Raw genomic sequence first — 18,280 nt, 5'->3', positions numbered from 1 at the left:
TTGCAATATAAATTATATGAATCCAACTTCACATTACATATACCTGGCTACAGCATTACAATAAAATAAAATAAAAAATGAATTTAATCACACTGCACCTTCCACTAAAAAACAATAAAGGACATGGGATGTCAGTATAAATCTGTATTAAAAACTACTAAACAGTACATACAAAAAAGAGAGGGAATTATATGACAGTGGAGTAGAGGCAGGGAAGCCAGGATGTGAGCAAGTAATATTTGGTTATAAATTTAACGGTCTGATGGCATCGAGGAAGACGCTGTCCTGAACCTGTTGGCTCTGGAAACAATCCTCTGGTAATGTTTTCCAGAGAGTAAAAGACTGCATAGTTTGCGGCAAAAGGATGAGTGTGGTCTCAGATGATTCTGTGGGCCTCCTTAAAGCGTCTCCTGTGGTAAATGTCCTGGAGGGTTGCTCGTTTATTGCCTGTGAGAAACTATGCTGTTTACATCACCTGCTATACAGCTTTACAGTCCGGGGCGGTGCAGTGTGGACACCATACAGTGATGCAGCTGCTGCAGATACTTATAGCACATGTAGAGGGTATTGAGGATCTACAGAGCTGAGCTGAATTTACACATCAACATCACGCAGTATTGCTGATCTAAAGGAATTTGAAACTGCTGACTGTTTTCACTTAGGGCGTATTGATGAGAGCCAGTCTACAATTATCTCCTTCACCTTGTTGCCCTGGCCCTATATTGAAGCGTCTCACCTCTGCCTTGTATACAGACTTGTCACTGTTAGATACTATAAATATATGCACACGCAACATGTTTGTTTTACATTTTCTACACCCACTCCTTTCAGCTATCTATCTTAAACCTCTGTTTACAAGCGGCTGGCTAGAAATCAGATTTGCCCATACCCTTATTAGATTTCTGAAAGACTGAAATATTTTTTAAGTGTATTTAGATGTTATTAGTTAGTCTTTACACATTATGTCTAAAATACAATTTTACAAACATCCAAGTGTTAGTAGATGATATTTCAGAAATCCAGTTGATTTTTTTTTTCTTTCATGAAAGCACAGTCAACGGCTGTAGTGTCATTCTCAACCTGATGAAAGTGCTGCCGTGCTGTGCCTCACAGTTATGTGTGATCAGCGAGTAATGGCGTGAGCTTAGCATGCAGTCCTGGGTGTCCGCAGTGCTGAGAATGAGTGGAGGAAGTGCCAATCTTCCCCACCAGTGCTTTCAGAAAGTCCAAGACTCAGATGCACATGATGATTCTCAGACATGGTCCCTGAAGATGACAAGAATTAAATTTCAGGCTGTATTCAACTGTATTATGTGCTTTTACTGTCCACATGTGACAGAGCAGCCTGGGGTGCTCTGTGATATAACTGCAGACTGTATAAGTTGCCTGGAGGGAAGTGAGTCTTTGTGGTTTTTGAGCAGCAGCCCCCGGCATCCCATGATGACAGACGTAAGTGCAACAGGGTGTTAGTCCCTCAAGCAGGATATCCTTGGTTCCAGAGGGACAACATGTTGTATGCACTGAAACACTACAAACTGGAGCAAAGGGCAACGACTGAGTGGTTCCACTATCTGCGAGCTGATCAGCACATGCTCTTAGAATCATGCTCTCAGGTGCTTTCAGGAAGTTGTTACACCTGAGGGCTCTGCTCGCATTAGCTCCAGACACAGAGAGTGCTCTTAGACATGGCCTATTGTGTAGTCCTTACTGTAATCATCAAAACATGTTAAGGATGTGTTAAGCTTGTTTGGGAGGATACATGTGACGCACGGCTTGGCTGCCCTTTGTGGCTCTGTTTGTCCTCAATAAGTGACAGGCGATTGACAAAGTTGTGAAAGATTTCAGACACATGATGTTGTATCACGTTTTCATGTATTTCCTGGAGATGCAATTGCTTGCTTTTATTTTTTTTTAATCTTGTCTGATGAGCGTGTACATGCTGAAACTGCATATGAATATGTGTTGTCATGCTGTCATATACTATTGGAGCACCAGCAAGTTTGGGATTCTGTGTTTCTAATTGCAATACCTTATAATGTTTTTACCTATGTGTTTACCGTATATATGATTTCTTTTTTTGTACATTGTTTGTCAGTTTTTCTTTGCCAGATGCCCTGCTCAATTTTGCCTTAAGTTTGATTTTTTTGGGCGTGAACATTTTTTTCTTATTTTGGGGGATGATGCCCTGTATAGGTGGCTGCCTATGTTGCCTATAGGAAGATCTGCCGCAGAAACTCTTATTACAACTCACACTATATTGCTTTTGTGCAACATAATAGTTTTGTTCCCTGACAAACAATCGCTTTTACTGACATGACTTGTTTCAGGCTGTTACCCTGCTACTGTAAAGACCTTACTGTTTAGTTTGACAATACATGAATAGTAGGCTATTTTTGCACAATACTCACACCTGCTGTCCTGTGCAATTTCTCTCTGCAGAGTCCCCCACTTCAGAAAATAATTGCCTTTATCTTTGATGTTTTAAGTCATCTTTTTGCGGAGGCAATAACATGCACCATGATGGACTAATGTTCCACTTTACAATAACTACATCTCCTCCCAGTCTGCAGCTACATTACTGCTTGGATGTGCAAACTGTGCAGATGCATGCGTTCTTCTGATGTTGACATGTCCTGTACTGTCCCTTTGCACCACAGAATAGCTTAAAGTCAACTCTGTGTGTTCTTAAGGCATGTGCCAGTATGCCCTCTTTTACTATGCGAGTTATTTATGTCTCTAGTCTGCAGCAGTGCCACGAATACTAATTTCCATAGTTTTAGTGGGTCAAGTGTTTCTGATTTATGATTTCCACCCTCCTGGTTTCCAAACAGCATGCCAGCTTACTGTGAAGGGCCAGAGCATGTGAGGACACAAAATGGTTGGGCCAGGACATGTCTGACATGGGTGTTGTGGAGCAAAATAAATCCCCGTTAGCAGAACGGCTTGATCCAGAGCTGGTGCCAGACTTGGAGTCCACCCAAGCCGCAGGACAAGGATCAACTCTCCATGAGCATGAAACTAACACCCACACACTTTACTACCAGTCACTGTACATGAATCAACAGTCAACAAGCTTATGACACATGTCCAAGGTGCCGGAGGGCTCAGGATAATGCTAATTCCAGGGTTAAGACAGAACACTAAAACAGAGTAGCTGACATTGAACTTTGCACACGCATGCATGGGTTTTATGGAATGGACGTAATTGTTGAGTGGTCTGTATACTTTGGCCACACAGCAAGTAGCCTACAAAATGTGTAATGTAGAGTGGAATATTTAGGCAATGGGGGGGGGGGCATTTTGGCATTTTGGAGGCAAGACCTGCTGGCAGGGGATTTAGAGAGCAGAAAGGAAGTGTAAGTACAACACACTAGCTCTAGCACAGTGCTGACTGTTAAATCCATGCAAGTGATAAATGGAGGGCTTGTGAGAGTGCAAAATACCTGAGTTGATGAACACAACAGAGGTGATTTAGTAACTTGTTATGTAAGTTGTTAGAGGGGTAGGTTAAATATAGTTTTAGCCTGCATCTTTTTGGTTATTTCTAAAACCTGTTTTTGACAACCCTTCAAAAGCACTTGGTTGCATAGATTTGTATTATATTTTTAGAACTTAATAAATAAAATAATGATATTGCCTAATAATAAACATAATATTAAAATAGCACAAACATGATAGACAGAAGATGGGGTAAATATGGTACCATAACAAAACAGTTACTAAAGCTATTATTTTAAACAAAAATCATTTGGATAGGTCTTGAAAATATGTATGCCTGAAAGGTTGCTTCTGTTCTAAGAAACTCTCAATAATTTGCAACACCAAGATCTGTATATTTTCTTTACAGTCTGCACCTCATGTACCTCATGTTTTCAGGCTGCAGCCGCAGAAAAGAACGATTAGTTGGAAGAGGATATATGGTACCGGATGAGGCCCTGCTCTCTCTTTTCCCCTCTCCCTTTCGTATCTGTCGCCTTTACTGTGTTTACATTATAGACACACCCCTGACCTTCACCCAGACCCCCTCCACTGGCCCCTTAACACACACACACACAGAATAGGCCCTGTTTAGCAGCACAGTCGCTCATATCACCCTGATGAAAAACAAAACGATGTATATTGACGGGAAAGTTATTGACACATGTACACATTAGCATACAAACACAGGTTTGAACTTGCATATATAATGGCCACCCACACATGTACACACACACACACACACACACACACACACACACACACCATTTACACTAAATACCAGAGCTATGAGCACACAACCGTGAATGAACAAATGTCACCGAAATAAATAAGTGGGTGCAAAAAAAACAGTAGTGTTTATTATTATTATTATTATTTTGCTATAAGAGCGCAGAATATCAGCAATGTTTGCCCAGTGTGATTCTGTGAACTGAGTTATTCTCTATTTTTAGGCATACTGGGCCACCTCCCATACATTGCAAATGTATGGCAAGATCGCCATGTAGCGACTTTGCTTTCCAGCCTACCAATGTACTGCAGAGTAGACACACCCCTCCAACACACACGCCTCACTGCACACATTTGCAAAGTGTCAAAGAAATCATGGAGCAAAATGCATAAAACGGGGTATTTAGAACCAGGCAACGCTGGTGTTGTTATTTCATCTGCGTTATATCGATGGTTATGGTGTTATTGCTTATTTAAATTTCAATTACAGGGCTCAAAGCATCTAGCAGCAACACAAAGACACTCTGCTGCAAGAGAAAAACACGTCCTCAACGGGACGATATCCGCCCATTGAGACACCACGTCGTATCTAATGTTAGCGCGGTAATCCCCCACACCGGGCGTCCATTGATTCAGAGATCAGAGGCAAAACGATGTTGCTTTAAACCTCACGCGGTCAAAGTTGTTTACCTCTCCGTTACCTCTGACGTCACGACACACCCCTGTTTGAGGGGGCGGCCTTTCTCCATACGGGCACCAGAGCTGACCGATGAGAGCCGAGCTCAGCCGAAATGTCACCAATCACAGCACGGGAGAGACGCTGAGCCCACCTGTGATTGGTCAGCGGAGGGGCTGGGGGGGAAATCCCTCTTTTTTCCTGTAGAGGTCCTGAAGAGGGGGCGGTGCATAACAAAAAGTAATGGCCATCTATTTGGGTCCTGAAGAAGGAGGGGTATTTCTCGTCGGACTACCGTAGGTGTGATTGAGTTTTCTAAATGTAAGTGCGTACGTTTGTCCGTCAGTTATCTCCAGTTGCGTCTCGAGCGTTTTTCCGTCGGTTGTTCATCGGTCGCGAGCGCAGAGCGGTTAATAAGCTGGCTGAACTTGGTGCCGCGTTTTAGGGTTAAAGCAGCCAGCTAGCCACGCTAACGTTAGCTACTACCAGCGCTGCTGCTGCTGCTGCTGCTGCTGTGTGTGAGCCAACGTCTGGAAGGGCGTACGAGTTTGACGTTTTCTCCCCCAAGTCTCCTCACATTTCTTTGAGTTTTAGTTACTACAACGCGGTCCTGTCGCCTCCAAGCTAAACCCACCCAGTCAACATGGAGGGGACACACTTTGCAAGAGCATGAGCACGACGGCAAACGGCGACTAAAGAGGATTAAAAGCAACTCGGTCTTGACGGGGGAAAAGTTGAGCTGAGGTATGAAACTCGCATGCACAGGAGGAATGCTAAAGTCGAGACTTGAGTTATTGTAATCTCTGTTGCTCAATACCACAAGAAACAGGTTTAGCTCAGTTTAAGTGTGTTGTTTTTATCAATGTGTTAGCCTACGCTCTGCTATGTGTTGATTACAAATGAGTGTGTATGTTGCTGTTGAAAGTAATTCAGTGTTACATAAACAGAGCAACTGCAGGTCAGGTACGAGGGTAACGTTGGAGGCCCACTCAGTGACTTGCGACATGCCATTTTGCTTTTGTATTTAACAGGATTAACAACTTGGGATAAACTGAAGAAAGGTTTCAAGTCTTACCTATTGTACAAGGGCATGCTAATACCTCAGGTGAGACACTTTCATTTTGCTTTCAAGTCTGGTAATCGCGTGTGTTTCAGTCTTTTGAAAAGATATACTCTAAAATGGTCTCTTTACACGTACACATGTCCACATTTGTGTTGCTTTGAAGTTTCACATTTTTGCACAGATTTCCTGGGGATGTTGCAGTCTCGTGATTTCATAGCCATGATACTTTGATATAGTCACTCTCATCATACACAAGAAATATATATCAGTAAAAGTAACACACCAACTGCAGTCAACAAAAGTGTAATATCAGTATATTGACTAATGAATTGGAAATCTTAGTACTTTGTAAGACTTGAGTGAATTTCATGTGATCTGTCCATTTTTAGGGGTGCAGCAGTATACCGGTTTCAAGGTACACTGTGGTATGAAAATTGACGGTTATCGTATTAGTCTATGGTATTGGAAATAAATATGCAGCTGAGTGGAGAATTTCACGTTTCATATCAGTTATTTTTAGAAGGAGAACTTCTTACACACAACACACATATATATATATCACCCACACATATATATATATATATATATTTATTTTAAATGGCTTCAATTTTAAATTATAGCAATGAAACATTTGTTCATCTACATGAGGCCCATCTGTTTTTATTCCTTCAAGGGTCATTGTAACTGATAGTAATAATTCTGTAATACAGTGATACTGGGATTTTTGTTTTTTTTGTAAGACATTATCATACTGTCAATGTCTCATACCTTTGTGACCTAATTCAGTGACCCTCCTGGTCTGCCTCAAAGGGCAGTGTAATGAAATCTGCACAACTAAAAAGTCAATACAGTCTTAAGAGTGGAAATTCCTTCCTTTAATTATTAATATTAATTACTAGCTAGTTAGTGTGCTTTTAAAAACACCATAAAATCATCTTATGCATTTTTTGGGGTGATAAACACATGATTAAGTGATAAGCTGCAGTTATTTGAACTAATCAGTGAAGACTTCAGCCCTGTTGTCATGTAACATATCACCTACAGCAATTATTTGAGCGTGGCAGGAGTTCTCAGACTCTTAAACACACACACACACACACACACACACACACACACACACACAAACAGTTGCTTGGTAGAAAATTTATATATCTACACACATTCATATTTTTGCACCATAACCACTCACTTCATAGTAATGCACAACTGAGCTACTGGCTGATAAGGACATCATTAATTACCACGAGCCTCTTGTCTTTCTTGCATCTGAAATTTAAACAGCCTCCAGCTCTTCTCTCGCTGCTGCTCATCACTTCAAAGTATATCTGAAGGGGGCCAAGCGCAGCTAACAGTAAGGGGTACACATATATATTCCTACCTATTTTCCCAGTGAGCTTACTTACTACTATTATTCTCACACCTATCCGTTTCTGTTTTTGAAACAGTTTGACGCTTGAAAAGTGGCAGGTAGGATGTTGTTGTTATGTCAGCTGCTTCATCGCCTGCTTTTAGAAAAATTAATTTGGCGTCTCTTCTCAACAACTGGGCACACTTGGGATCAACGGTCACACGTGTTCTGAATTTATATGATGTGGGAATTTACAAGATAGACTGTATTATTTAGGTAAGAACAGGAGACTCAACACAAAAGAGGACCTTAAGCTTTTGAACTACTTTTCTGACCATTTGTCAAGTGATGAGAAGCTTTGGTTTGTGTCTTTATTGACTTTAACCGTGGCAGGTTGTTCATGGAGCTGCGTGCTGTGGTGATGGTACAGTCCATTAGGTCTCCTGTACAGTGAAAGACCCTGCCCCCACCCCCCTTCCGTGACTACAGTAATTGGTCGCTTCCTCTCACATGTAACCCTATAGAAAGAAAGAGGCTCCTGTACTTAACTGTAAAGACCCACTTGTATGTATGTACCTCTGTACATACGTGCTGTTTGCCACATATGTTCAGTTGCCTTTGAGACTAATGAAGTGCTAAGTTTTCCCTAATGTCTTTAGGTCCTCAATTACCTCCTGTGGTTAATGGTTTCTAAGCCAAACTCATCACACAGGTATTTTTTTATTGTATATAGAGCAGAAAAACATCTGTATACCACTGTTTGATACCTACATCAGTGGATCCAGATATCTTTTTTAACTGATGTCAGTGAACAACTCGATTATGTTTTTTTTTCTTACTTTTTAAAAATTTTTTTTTACCTTTTACATGTTTACTTTTTTATTAGAAATACTAATGGCAGTTGATTTTTATACAGTTTTTCAAGCAAAGTATTTCCTGAAAGAGAGACAGCATTTTATGGAGGTTATATAACTTTGACTTGTTGGCTAAGTGCATTTGCACCCACCATACCCACATCTCTGCTGTCTGTCCAGTCTTGTCCAGTTGACTGTCTGCGTGCACGGCTCTGCGTGCTTGAGAATATGCATTCTCTGTGAAATTCGGCATAGACATAAACAGGACTTTTCGATGTGTGTTTGAGTGGGCCTCTCCCTGCCTCGTCTCTTTCCCCTCTCCAGAGTCCAGCAAAGGGGCCCAGCATAAGGGGGCAGGCTGCCGTCACTGCCTCTCTCTCCCCTTGCAGGCCAGCACTGGGGCCTGGGCAGGGGGGGAGTGGTGCATAGACCATAGGGTTGGACAAGGGACATGTGACCCCCCACCCCTTCCACCCCAGTTTAGCCCATCCTGTGTGGGGCACAGGTCACCTTGTCATGTGCTATTACTGCTGCTGTAACATGCTGCCTGTGATCGTAGGAAAGGAGCATGATAGAGCTGAGGAGGCTGCAGGAGGGAAAACGAGAGGGCGAGAGAGAGGGAAGCGAAGGGACAGGACTTGACTAGTCTGCTCCGCCAGTTGTTTAGCTGCATTACAGACTTGGTTTGTCTACTTTGTTGTTGTTAGGTCCACATTGTCTCTTTGTCCATTGTTCTCTTCTATTTTCTGTCTGTGTGTGGTTTTCATTTTCTTAGACAATTTTTTTACACTGTGGCTTTTAATTGAACTTCCCCTGTCACAAATTCCAGATCATATTTTCTTTTAATGGTACATCTTTTCTTCACCTCCACCTTCCTCCGTTAAATTTCCATTTTCACTCTCTTTTCTGCCACTATTATAGGCTTAGATGTACTTCTATGTGTGAAACACAAGCCCCTGTATTTCCATTGTTGCCCAGCTCTTTCCGCAGCCCAGGTCATTCCAGATCTGATTTGTTTTATGTCTCTTCTGTACTCGTAGTGACCCAGCCCGAGGTATGCAGTAAAACACATCGCCTTATACTTTCTCCCCTCTCACTCCAGCCCTCTCAACAACTTCTCTCTGTCTTCTCTCTCTCTCTCTCTCTGTCTCTCTCTCTCTCTCCCTCTCTCCTTTAAATCTTTCTCCGACTCTTGCTCTCTTTTTTTTCCTTTAAGAGAAACTTTTGGCAGCATGGAACAATTTCAGAACCATTTGTGGGATTGCGTCATGTGATGTAGAGGGAGGATGCTCATTGGACTGTCAGACAGGGCCTCCTTCTCCCACTCAGGCGTTCCACAGCAATCCCTCTCTTTCCTCCAGTGCTGTTATAGGTCTGGATGTGATTCCGACTCTGACTCTTATGTGTTGGGATGTGGTCTGTAAGCTCATTGCTGACATTCTTGGGACGTGATGCCAGAGGTTTTTTATTTCCCGCTTTCCCCTTTTTCTCTTCTGCACGTCTGTGTGCAGTTAAAATGATCCCTCCTTGAAACGCTGTCTGGATCCTCCTCTTTACCCACTTTGTTATGTCTTGCCCCATCCTCAATCACATTTCATTTCAACGCCCTAGCACTAATGGCACCACTTAATTAGTTTTGTTAGATGGTGGGCGTTGGTGGAGGGTGGGTTTTATAATCACTTAATATTGACTTTGATGAAAGTTAATCTAACATCTGGGCTGCCGTCCAAATCTTTTTTTTTACGCCTGAGGTTTTGCTTAGGTCTTTTTTGTAAGAGGCAGTGCACCTGACAAATAAAACCAATGGCCACTTTCTCGTTTGGTAGTCACATACTTGGACAATGGTGCAGTCTGAAATGAAATGGCGAGTAAAACAGAAAGAAATAAGCTACCTTATGAGTGGCATTGGAATCCTGCCAGGTTCCACCTTGGCACTTATCCCTATATGAATATCTTATGGCGGCTCAAACTGCAGCAGTAATACACAGATTCATGAATAACCATATTTTAAGGACTACACTCATTGTGCAACATCATCGGCATGAAGTGTTACTATCTCTCATATTAGCACTTAACTCTCTGTCTCTCAGGTTCACGCCATCTGCAGTGAAGACTTCAATTTGGACTGATTGTCATCTAATGTCAACTAATTAGAGGGTGCAAGGTAGATGTATCCATGTGGGACGCTGGGATGCAGATGGTGCAAACAATTTACACAAATAATTGTGACACAGGTTGTGTGGTTTTATGCAAACCAAACGTTTGAGGGATGCTCCTTTGACTCCACCATAGTTAAAAATTGGCCAGGTGTTCAGTAATAAATATTTAATCACTGGACTTTTATGTAGTGCGGGTTAGGCTCGGCTTATTTAAGATATTCTGTTATATGACAAGTGGTTTTTCCAGACATGTTGATTTTAATTTAGTCCAGACCACCAAGAGCACTAGACCATTAATCCTTAGAATTGATGACTTATCAAATGTTCTGCATTAAGGCCTCTGCAGACAGTGCCATGTCTTTAAATCCAACCTGGGTACAGTTCTAACGTCACTCCCAGGATTATGAGACACATGCGTGTCACTTCAGCCATGATGTGAATAAATCAAAGGGGGAAAAGATGAGTCACTGCTCCACTGCATGCTAAGTAGCACTTGTTCTCCCTCCGCTAGTTTGTTGGGTAAAAAGAAAAGGAAACTCCCTGTCCTCTCCTCCAGAAGCACCACCAAAATTAGGGTAATGTCTTCATTTTGCAGCTTTCACCACCCAGTTAAAATGACAAGCTGGAGTCAGTTTGCGGTACTGCGCATAATTACAGCAGGCCTCATCTCTTGCTCATCGACCACTGCCGCGCTGTCACTCAGGCTACCAAGCCCCAGGCTTCCAGTGCACATAGCTTTTCCTTCATTTTATTCCTTAAGTTATCTGATAGAGTCCACAAGTCAGTTACGTCTTGTGAATGGATTATCCAAATAATGAGCAAAAGGTGCTTATTTTACACTATATGATCAATTCTCATCACTTTTGTCTGTAAAGAATTGTCATATTCTTAATACTTTTACTAGAGCTAAAATGATTAGTCAGTTAATCGAGTAGTTAATAGACAAAAAATAAGCAGTTTTGAGTATTCAATTAGCAAAGTTCATTATTCCAATATTGTCCTTATTCTAGCTTCTCCTTTTGCGTGGATATGCTGCGTTTCCCAGTTTTTTTATCATTGTGTTTCAATATCTTTGGTGTTCGACTGTTGGTCAGACAAAACAAGATATTACGTTTTCAGGAAATAGTAGTTTCTCCTATTTTCAGCCATTTTTAGGTTCAACCTAGAAGTCACCAGGTTTATCCAACGTCCCTTATAAATTTAAAAAACGGAATAATGATCCTGAGTGCTATTGTTATGGAGTACTGTAGGAATAACGTTTTTTGTCAGCCAACCATGAAGTTAGCATCACCCTGTTTCCCTCGACAAAAAGCCAATGAGATTTTTCCATTGGATTTTGGATTATTATAGAAAATCAACTCTGTAGCAAAATCAAAGTTTATGGTACTTACAGTAAGACAATCTCCACAAATGAACACCACTTTAATGGTTCGCTAGATAAGGTAAGATAATTTATTTTTTTAAGTGTCATGCACCAAAAGGTGCCCAGCCTGCATGGGCCTACAAGACACAAACATAACAAAAACAAGAATATTACCATTAGAGCAACAGAAAAAGTCTAAAACACCCCCATCAAGTTGGAAAGTGTGAGTTAGAAAAGTTTGAAAGAGAGCGACAGTGAATACAATGATGCTGTAAAGGTGAAGTAGTGAGTAGATGGTTTTCTGTGTTTGCTGTGATGATAATGTTAGCGATAACCACTGTTGTCTCATGTAGTCACTTTAGCTATTGTCTTTTTGAAGATGCATAAAAGCTTCAAATTTTCACAAGTGGGGTATTTAGTGACTGTGCAACAAAATGTGAAAATCTCATCGCTTGTTTTAACCACAGACCTTATTTCAGGCATCAGAATCCCACTGATGTTGATTCAAGGGAACTGGAAGTAGAAACATGTTACCTTATCTCTCTATTACTTATTGGGTTAGCAGAGGGTGTGTGTTGGTTATCTAATACCTCATTCTCACCGCAATTAGCTGCATGCAGTTTTTTTAAAACACGGGTAAACCCACTAAATGTCTGTATTCCCACTTCCACTGAATTTACCACTGGAGAGGGAGTCAGAGAACAGGTGAACAGTAGACAGCAACAGGAACAGAGGTCAAAACGTTTCAGTGGTTTATTCTCATGATTTATCTCTTACTTATGAAGTACCCCTTTCAAACTCGGTGCAGATGTATTTGAGTCTTTGCATCTCGCCAGTTATAGAGCTGAAATTACCACTTTCACCCGGGTGTTGCGTTCCCATCAATGCCAATCTGAGCCAGAGGCGATAAAAACCCGTGTCTACTGCAGAGTCATTTGACTGGGGTGCCGATTGTACGCATTCTCATTGCATTAAAAAGCCAGATGTTAGTGGCTTTTTAAGGCTAAAAGAGACTCACATTTACATTCAATATAGTTATACCAGTCTCTATCATACATACAATTAAGTTGGCCAGCCAACAAATTTTTCATTGTCACAAGTGTGCACCCACGCACAAACAATATCAAAATGTGCTCCTTGATTTTAAAAAATGGGAGTAAAGCAACACAAGATAAATCATACTAAAAATGTGATTCATGAATAGCAAAAAGCTTTTTACTCCTCAAGATGAGAAGCTGTCAGAGATGAGACATTTATTTATATTTAGCTAGTAATTGAAGTGGCTTATGACAGTGTATTTTTAGACAACTTTTTTAGATAATAAAATCAGGCTGTTTGTGTGTTGATTGCTTCTCTGTGGGCTGCTGCCGATTGCCTGCTCCTCGTGCTATTTCACAGCCAGCAGGGTATGCCTTGTGACACAGAAAGCGGTAGTGACAAAGAGGTCACCCCTCCCCTACTTGCTGTATCCATGTATATATCTGTTTTTACGCCCATCTCTCCAGCGTCCCCTCCACCCCACCCTTCTCTGGCCTGCTTCTTCGGCACCCCTCTCACCTCCCACAGCACTGTCACTGCTCTCTCCTATGAGCCGGCACTTCCGCTCTCTGACTGGATGCGGTCATGCAGAGGGCAATAGATGAGAGTTCATCTGAATTCTATGTGTAGTGAGGTGTAATGGACACATGAGCAGAGTAAAAACATGCCTACCACATGACACACTCAATAACATGGACAGAAGATTTCAGAGTAAATCATGTTGCTGTGAAACTGTTGCTTTAAATTTGAGAGACATTCAGTGTAAACAAAATTCAATGCTAGCATGATTAACCAACATTTTATTTTACTTACTTATAAGTATGCGGTGGTCTAACTAAGCGCAAAGCTATGAAGTGACTCATGTACTCCATTTCCACCACTGAATGTTATCACACATTAAAAAAAACACCCCCGTGAGCGTAAAAGATTCAAAGTATTTTACATAAACCAATGTAGCAGCCTAACGCTGTGGTAGAAGTGGTTCATGTTCAAGAGATTTGTCTCCCTCAGCTGATATAAGCCCATTCCTCCTCAAACTAGTCATGTGGCTGAGATGAGCTACCTTAATTACCCTCAGTGGCTCTCCACTTCACATGGAATACTTGCAACTTTCACATCACATCATTCACAGGCTGTAATTGTTCATGTTTTATTTTCCGAGGCCATTACTTTGACTCCGATATATGTCACAGTCAATAACAACAGAAACCTGCAATGACTCATATAAAAACACACCCAAAGGATATACAAAAGGTGAAATTTAAACTATAAAATCAAAAGTGCATTTTATATCTTAGTGTTAAAACAATTCCTATAAAATGAGTGTGGAGATATAGTTAAAAAGGGTAAAAAAATATATCAAAACAGGAATAATTGCCATATTTGCACTGTAAACAATCATTTCAAAGAGTGATATTTTTTTAATCCTCCATATTGGAGATTGCAGAAATGCAAAAGCTAATTAAGGCGAATTTTTTCGCACATATGTTTAATCAGATAAAATGATAAAGCAATTAGAGTTTATATCCACAAGGGCAAAGGTGAACTTCATTGTGAAATCATAATGTTTTGAAACACTTTTCTGGCCATTATTCATCATAACAGAAGGGGAAACATCTGGTCAGATACTGAATAGGTGTCACTAATCTTGGCTGCCCACCTTGAAACTATCCTGATTGTGTAGATTTCTAAGGTTGTGTTTGTACACAGACAGTGAAACAGAAAAATCCATTAAATGTCCATTTTCATATAAGATATCTCCATAACCTTTGACAGAAAACTGACCAGGGGGTGTTTTATACAATGGAAGATGAATGTGCTCAGCCTGTCTAGTTAGGTAGTTATGGAATTGTGGAATTATTATTAAAGTAATATGTAAAACTATAAGGTAAATTTGTGTTCTTCTATTTCACTTTAAAGACAAATGTTCAGATTTAAGGAATGTAGGAGTCAGTGAACAGCTTTAGTTTTAAAAATCACTGGTGCACTTGGAAAGTGTTGCTGATTTAACTTTCATGCAGCAGCAATATTTTGTACAGATAAATTGGAAAAGCATTTGACCATACAATATTACAGTATTAATTATTTATGATTAATTATATAACATAAAGACAAGAAATATTCTGTGTAAAAATCCCCTTTTCCCCCCGAGAGACAGAGAATCCCAAAAGATGTAGTAATCTTTTTTGATGAGTAATCCAACCTGTTTTCTCCAAGAGAAGTTTGTCATCAAAATGAGTTGATGAAACTTAAATGATTTTTTTCATTATGAAAATGGAGTTTAATTTGCTTATGCCATATTTCTTGTTTCCTGCAAATAAAATTAAACTGGGCTTTTTGAATGTTAATTTGATATCCCAGGATTGCATTCATGATATACATTATAACATAATAGCTGTTTGTTTAAATATTTTCTTTTCTTAAATGGAAGTAAAACACAGATGGACTTTAAATGAGAAATAATGTACATGTTACAATGTATCTTTTATGACAAGCAAAAATCCAAGGATGGAAGTAGTCTAGAAATATAAGCAATTATAGAAACTGAAGTCACAAGTCCACATTTGATATTTTACTATTGTAAATAAGTGTGAACATTCAAAAACAGATTAAAATATGACAGTGTTGTTTTTAGACATGGCAGTAAAGTCAAAAGTTATTTCTTTGTAAATAACTGTTTCAGCCATGTCATAGATGATTACATGTTAGAACAGAAACATACGTGTAGAAAGGGGATGTGAAAGACTGACTAGCCATCTATCTCCAAACTAGCAAACACAGCTACAACTGCTTGGTGTTTTCTGGATGATTTTCTATTTTTAGTGTATAATAATATTATAATATTCATATAGTTCATATGAACTGATTGAGCCTGGTGGCTCAGTGGATAGAGCAGGTGCCTCATGATAGAGGCTGTGTCCTCGCTGCAGCGGACGCGGGTTCGACTCCAGTCTTAGCCCTTTGCTGCATCTCATCCCCTCTGTCTCTCCCCCTTTTACATATGTGCTGTCCTATCAATTAAAGGCAAAAATGCCCCAAAAAAACCTTTAAAAAATAAAAAAATATTGCATGGTTTCAGGGTCATATGATACCAATATGACTTTGCCTTGTTTCCCCAGTTTAGGTGGGCTTATTTTAAATCATTATATTCATTCTTTTCCAATGTTAAGTCCCAGTTGACACTGTTTTATGTAAAACAGGTAAAAAAAATTGAGATTCTGAAGTCATTATACAGGACCTTTGTTAAAATGCATTTCTGTTTTATTTCTGGGTTTGCTAGAATCATTAAATGTGGAATACTTTTTTTTTGTTTGTTTATCATTACCATATTTCAGAGTAGGTATTTCTATATTATTTTAGAGAATAAAATGTGGCAAAAGAAAATCGGATGACCTGGAATAGTCATACATCCATAGAAACATTTCAAACAGTGGTGGATATCACTATTTGAGAACCAATTCCAAATTGTCTGATTCATTACAGCATGTTTTTCTGGCTGTTGTGCATTGCAAAACAATAATGTCATATGTATGTGCCTATGCGCTAGAAAGCTGCAACAAGGAAACAAGTCATGGCAGACAGAAAGAAACGGCCGAATGTGTGGCTTCATTTCACAAAGACAGATGACAACAGTGCTGCTTGTAATGTCTGTAACATCAGAATCTCAAATAAGACCAGAAACAAAACAAATATGGTGAAGCACCTTTCCATGCAACATGGGCTTAAATTCCAGGAATGTCATGTATTTGACACTACGCATATGTGCCACAGCTTTCCAACTGAACATCATGTCCGTTACAGAGGATAAATATCCTATGGTTTAATAACATTAAAGCCATACAGGTAGACTTTGCAGATTTTTTTGTATGACTAAAAGAAAACAAATGCTGTACAAAAGGTCTCTTTTTTTATTCATTTTAGATGAGGACATGCATGTTTTTTTTTTTTTTTGTAATTTGTTTCTACCTGTGTTTAGTTTAGAGATAAAACATTTGGGTTGATGCTGAAAACATGTGTAGCCTTTTTTTCCTCACAAAGACTTGACCGATAAGCAGAATTGATAATAGCATTGGTATAAATAAAATTGTATAAATTCCCATACTTTGGGTGTAGTGATAAACTTATTATGCAGCATAGCACGTCTTACTGTCTCTCTGTGTGCTCAGTGTGCTCTGAACTTCATATTTCTGCCAAAAATATGCTGCTGCTGTTTGCAGGGAACAACAAATCTGTTTACCACCTGAGACGTTTTTGGTTCCAATAGGTTGGAGTTTAACAGTTGCTTTAAAAGTTGTTGGACTCAATGTTATTCAACTAATACAGTCAGTGGTGATGCCTGATGTCCCTCCTGCTGCATGTGGCAGTGATTCTTTAATCTTAGTTACAATCTACAAACGCTTAATTATACCTGAGGGTGAAGAATCCATGCTTGCTTGCCCGTCATAGAGCAGGAATCAACTCTGTAAGCTAATCACATATCATAGTTACTGTTTTATCTTTATGGCTTTATGCCAATGTAACACATAAGACATATCTCGCATTATTACCGCAATGGCAGATTTGATTCTTGCTGCCGAAGGACAACATACATACAATATGCACTGTATATCATGAGTGAGACGTTCAGTAGAAACCTCAAGCTCCAAACCTGTTCCCTGGCTTTGCTTGTCCAAGACTGGAATGACTACAGATCTGGTCTAATAACCTTGTGCATTATTTAGCGCTTTCTCAATACTACTGTGCATTTAGTGTAATGGCCTGTCAAGGCTGAATGCAATCACAGAGGACTGACTTCACTGATCAGTTGATGATATGGTAAGGTAAATGTGTGTTTTCCCTGTTAGTTCACAGTGAGTGATGAGTGTGAATGCCTACTGGGATTGGATTGCCTACATGCAGTAAAACAGACTTAATGTTTTACAAAAGGCTGTGCCATTTGTACTGGTCACCATTGTGTTACATTACATTACAGGAGAGCAATAATGATTTTGCTGCTATGCCAAAAGACAAATTATATTTACACCAGCTGTAGACGCTGCTCTTTTTCTGTCGGGTCATAGATGTTCTCTGTATGTTGATAATGCGTCACCTCTCTAAACATCAGCGGGACTTTAGAAGGTCTTGTATTGAAAAAATGAGATTGACCACATGACTTTGTACCTCATTACCTGACCATGATTTCTGTGTTTATAGGCCAGCTCGTACAGCTGCTCACACTCTAAGGCCATTAAAGTAATCCTGTTTTTTACAGATATCTCAGATGAGGTTGGCAGCTCAGGGAAAATAGTTGCCGCATACAGTAAAACGTGCACCCCAAAATAAACACATTTGTTGCAATAGTGATATATAAATACTGTTGTTACAGTCATAATTGGAACAAGGGCAGCACAATTAATCACACTATTAGCAAAATTGCAATAGCCAAATTGCAGGAACTGGAGTTTTAATGTGGTAAAATGTGTCACATTTCATTGTCACTGAAGCATCGTGGTGCTACAGAGACGCCCTGGCCTACAAATCATATTCCAGATGGATTGTTTGTTACAGATCCTATCAAAAATCACATTATCACC

At 39.9% G+C, this 18,280-nt stretch overlaps 1 protein-coding gene across 1 annotated transcript in view; it reads left to right on the top strand.

The window, feature by feature from the left end:
• Nucleotides 1–5,149: 5,149 nt before the first annotated feature.
• LOC121949622 (vitamin D3 receptor B-like) overlaps nt 5,150–18,280 on the top strand; it is a 29,547-nt gene continuing 16,416 nt past the window's right edge. The window contains 2 exon segments of the mRNA XM_042495361.1: nt 5,150–5,626; nt 5,914–5,987. The gene's annotated coding sequence lies outside the window, so the exon portion shown is untranslated.

This window comes from Plectropomus leopardus, chromosome 2, assembly GCF_008729295.1.
Source record: "Plectropomus leopardus isolate mb chromosome 2, YSFRI_Pleo_2.0, whole genome shotgun sequence".
NCBI classification, from domain to species: domain Eukaryota; kingdom Metazoa; phylum Chordata; class Actinopteri; order Perciformes; family Serranidae; genus Plectropomus; species Plectropomus leopardus.
The sequence above is the reverse complement of the archived record's forward strand: the minus strand, read 5'-3'. Positions and strand labels throughout refer to the sequence as shown.